A 5053-nucleotide genomic window follows, 5' to 3' on the forward strand; every position below is an offset into this window, starting at 1 on the left:
AAAACTCTTCAAGGTTAAATCCCACCTTCAAGTGATAGGTGCATCAGAATTCTTAGAGGAAGGGGTGGGACTTGGGCAATAGGTTCCCCCCCCCCACCTCCAGACCTATACCATGAACTTGTGAAACTCCTCAAACTCTCGACCTCCCTGTGATCCTGCCCCCTTGACCATGACACTGTTTAGGCCCCACCACCTCAGCCACCATTCCATGTCTCCTGTCTCCTAATTCCTCAGGTCACCATGGCAACCCTCTTCAACTCTCCATTAGAGTTGCTCTGGTTTGTTGAGATTGTTTTTCTGCTCTTTCTTTACTACCCTCATGGCTCAGTTTCTTAACAGTACTAAGTGCATTTGAGGCTGAAAGGTTTTGGGGGATGTGTCCACTCACAGATGCTGGCTTTCTAATAAAAACTCCAAATTCAACCTCTCAAAATGTGGCTTCTCTGTATCTTGCGATCGAATTCTCATATAACAGTATAATGAGTACACTTTAAAAATACTCTTCTTAGTAATTTTTAAGATCTAGGGCTTTAAAGTGGCAGAAATGAAGTCTTTATCTTGTACAGTTCATATGGACTCAAAATGTAATTACGTCTGATGTGTTTTTGTGCTGATTCTGGGCCTTGAACTCAGGGCCTGAGTACTATCTCTAAGCCTTTTTGCTCAAGGCTGGTTCTGTATCACTAGTGAGCCACAGCTCTACTTCCAGCTTTTTATTTTTTTTTTGAGTAGTTTATTGAAAATGAGCCTCATGGACTTTTGTCACCAGACAGAGGTGAGGTTTAATGAAGCTTACCTTTAAATGTAGTAACTCCTCACTTCAGGTCCTTGACTTGATCACAGAATAAGAATTTCTGGGGGCTGGGAAGGTGGCTCAGTGGTAGAGCACTTGCCTTGCATGCTCGAGGCCCTGGGTTCGATTCCTCAGCACCACATAAGAAAAAAGCCGGAAGTGGCACTGTGGCTCAAGTGGTAGAGTGCTAGCCTTGAGCTGAAGAGCTGAGGGACAGCGCCCAGGCCCAGAGTTCAGGCCCCACGACCAGACCCAAAAAAAAAAAAAGAAAAGAAAAAGAATTTCTGGACAAGTCACAATGGAAAGGAAACTTGGCAGAGCTTTATTGAATATGTAAGGAAGCAAGCAGGCAGACAAACAGGCATGGAAGGTCAGGATCACACTCTGTTAGAGTGTGGGTGCTCTCACAGGGAGAGACACACAGCTCCTTGGGCTGTTGGGGTATTTATATGGTAAAGGCAAGGGGCTTGGCTTCTAAGTTATGTAAAGATAGGTGTTTGTCTTTGCTCTAATCACATCTGATGTTACTTTCTGAGTTTCCACATATGAATGCATCTTGCCATAAAACAAATAGTTATCCTTGAGATAAGGAGGTGCCCTACTATCTGCGTTTTGGGGCATGTGGCTTAAGTTTGGGGACTCATTTTTCCCAGGAAGACATACATAAATGCATCCCTTAGGAATGAAGGCATCCTGTTTCTCTTTGAAGCAAAGATAGCATTTCTAAGTTTCTAAATATCATATTTTGAATTGCCTTCACAGGCCTTAAGTTATCCTGTTTCATTTTGGCTGGCTTAACAATCACAATCTTCTTCTGGGCTGGGAAGGTAGCTCGCATGCATGAGGTCCTGTTTGATTCCTTGGCACCACATAAACAGAAAATGCCAGAAATGGCACTGTGGCTCAAGTTGTAGAGTGCTAGTTTTGAGCTGAAGAGCTGAGGGACAGTGACCAGGCCCAGAGTTCAAGCCCCAACCAAAGTAAATAAATAAATAAATCACAATCTTCAATCTCAGCCTCCTGAGTAGCTAGGATAACAGGTGTGAGCCATCTACTGACAGGCTTCTGATATGTTTATGAATACACTTTTATTATTGCTGTTATTACCATTTGTTTGGGCTTTTGTCTTTTGGACAGTCTGATGGATAACCCAAAGTCTTGTGCATACTATACAGAAACTCCACCATTGAGCTTTATTTACACCATCACCACACATCTCCTTTGTTATTTTTTCTTTTTTTTTTTTGTCGTGGGGCTTGAACTCTGGGCTTGGGCGCTGTCCTTGTGCTCTTCAGCTCAAGGCGAGCGCTCTACCTTTTGAGTCACAGCACCACTTCCGGTTTTCTAGCGGGTTTATTGTAGATAAGAGTCTCACGAACTTTCCTGCCCAGGCTGGCTTTGAACCATGATCCTCAGATCTCAGCCTCCTGAGTAGCTAGGATTACAGGCATGAGCCACCGGCTCCAGGCTTCCTTTGTTATTATTTCTATTGACATGAAAAATTGCCCTCTGCCGGGTGCCAGTGGCTCATGCTTATAATCTTAGCTACTCAGGAGGCTGAGATCGGAGGATCACGGTTCAAAGCCAGCCCAGGCAGGAACGTTGGTATCTCCAATTAACCACCAGAAAACTGGAAATGGCACTGTGGCTAAAGTGTTAGAACACTTGAGCTGAAGAGATGAGGGATAGGGGCTCAGAGTTCAAGCCCCACAACCAACAAAAAAAAATTGCCCTGTAGTATGTAAACTCATATACACACTTAGCTGCCTAATAAATTACAAAGCCCAACCTCAAAGCAAGAGTTTAACAAGTGTGTGCTGAAAGTTTGTCAAATTGAGGCTGGATAGACTAGGGAAAATGAAGCATGCCAAATAGCTGCCAGGAATAGAAAATGAGGCAGGATAGACTAAGGAAAATGAGGAATGGTAAATGGCTGCCAGAAGTTAAAAAAAAGTAACCTTAAGGCAAATACACAAGATATTCATTCATCTATCTACTTCCCTTAAGATTAAGGGACCAAAGTCATTTAGGGGAAAATGAGACAGAATAAATTGAGGAAAATGAGGCCTGGTGAAGGCACCTTAGAAGCATGCTTTTTAGAAACATAGCTCTATCTTCGCTTCAAAGAGAGACAACAGGATGCATTCCTTCCTGAGATCCATTTCTCATCCCAAGAATTAACATTTGTCTGGCAGCATGTACCCTTCCTGAGAAAAATGCTTCCCCAAAGCTTAAGCAACCTCTTACCCATAATGCAGACAACAGGATGCCTTCCTATCTCAAGGATAAGGATCTGTTTTATGGCAGGATGCATTCTTGCCTGGAAAGAATGCCCAGAGCATCCCGAAATTCAGAAATTTTAGCACCAGGAGTGATTAGAACAAAGATAAAACATCTGTCTTTCCATAAGACCCCCCTGACTTTACTATACAAAATGCCCCTGTGTCGGGAGCCAAAAGTTGAGTCTCTCAACATGATAGGCTTGACTATCTCACTGGAACATCTTGAGGCTGAGTTTACAGAATCCTACCCTCATCCTGCCCTAAGTAAACATCCTGCAACTGCTAAGGGACCACCCTTTCCCCCTGCCCTAAGCAAACATCCTGCAGCTGCTACGGCCAATGAAAAGGCTTCCTTAAAGGCCAATGAAAAAGCTTCCTTATTCCAAGCATATAAATACCCCTATGTGAAAAATAAAAATTTGCAGCTTGATCAGAATCCTTGTCTTGTTGTCATTCTTCATGTCTCTTGTCCCTTCATTCCTTCTCGCTTAGGTTCACTGCCTTCCTTGATGTCCTGCGGGTTGGCACACCCCTGAGGCCAAAGATTTGTGTGTATCTCTTTTAGAACACCCACACTCTTAGAGTGTGTCATTGCCTTTCTGTTTACCTGTCTGCATGCCTGCTTGCTTGGTTACTTCCTCAATAAGACTATGCCAAGTTTCCTTTCCATTGTGACTTGTCCAGAAATTCTTTTTTTTTTTGCCATCAATAAGAAATTTACTTATTTTTTTAAAAATCCAAATGCTGGCATTGTCCAGAAAAATTTAACAGATTTATAATTGTTATAAAGTTGAACTGCTGAAACATTTTGACTTGCATTAATGCTTTATATCCCCACAGTGAAAGGGGGGGGGATTTTGAGAATGAAATGCCTCCCATTATAGTGTATTCTTAAGCACGTTCTTCACTTATGTGGCGTGCTAGCTGGATATCTTTTGGCATAATTGTCACACGTTTGGCATGGATAGCACACAGATTGGTATCTTCAAAAAGGCCAACGAGATAGGCCTCACTTGCCTCCTGCAAAGCACCAATAGCTGCACTCTGGAAGTGCAGATCTGTTTCGAAGCCCTGAGCAATTTAGCACCAGACGCTGGAAAAGGAGCTTGCAAATCAGAAGTTCTGTGGACTTCTGGTAGCCTCTAATTTCACAGAGCGCCACAGTACCAGGCCTATAGCGGTGCGGCTTCTTCACCCCTCAGGTGGAGGGCGCGCTCTTGCGCTTTGCCTTGGTCACCAGCTGCTTCCTGAGCGCCTTGCCCCCAGTGGACTTGCCGGCATGGTGCGAGCCATGGGGGAGCGGCCTCAACCCCCCTTTCTTCGGCTGGAGTTGGGCCAACGAGACCCGGCGCTGAAGTTGGAGAGCTGGGCTGGCGAGTCGGGGGCTGCAAACACAATTCCAGAAATTCTTATTTTGTTATCAAAGTCAAGGATCCTAAGTAAAGAGTCCCTACTTTTAGAGGGAAACTTCAAAAACTCTCACCTCCATCTGGTGACAAAATGACTTAGTGATCTTTTTGACCCAGACTTTATCTATGTAGCCCAAACTGGCCTTGACCTAGTCATCCCCCTGCAACAGTCCTTGTGAGTTCTGGGAATTCAATCTAGGATTATCGGTATGAGACACCATGCCCAACCGTACTTGATTATTTTATTTTATTTTTTGTCGGTTGTGGGGGCTGAACTCTGGGCCTGGGCACTGTCCCTCAGCTCTTCAGCTCAAGGCTAGTGCTCTACCACTTGAGCCACAGCTCCACTTCTGGCTTTTTTCTGCTTATGTGGTACTGAGGAATCCAACTCAGGGTCTCATGCATGCAAGGCAAGCACTATACTAATGAGCCAATTTCCCAGCCCCTTGATTGTTTTTTTTTTTTTTTTTTGTCGGTCGTGGGATTTGAACTCTGGGCCTGGGCGCTGTCCCTCAGCTCTTCAGCTCAAGGCAAGCGCTCTACCACTTGAGCTACAGCGCCACTTCCGG

The 5053-nt window shown here is 44.4% G+C and overlaps 1 pseudogene; it reads right to left on the reverse strand.

Moving 5' to 3' along the window:
* Nucleotides 1–3923: 3923 nt before the first annotated feature.
* On the reverse strand, nucleotides 3924–4368 carry LOC106001203 (annotated as a pseudogene).
* Nucleotides 4369–5053: the final 685 nt, after the last annotated feature.

Source organism: Dipodomys ordii, unplaced genomic scaffold, assembly GCF_000151885.1.
Source record: "Dipodomys ordii isolate 6190 unplaced genomic scaffold, Dord_2.0 Scaffold272, whole genome shotgun sequence".
In the NCBI taxonomy this organism is placed as follows: Eukaryota; Metazoa; Chordata; class Mammalia; order Rodentia; family Heteromyidae; genus Dipodomys; species Dipodomys ordii.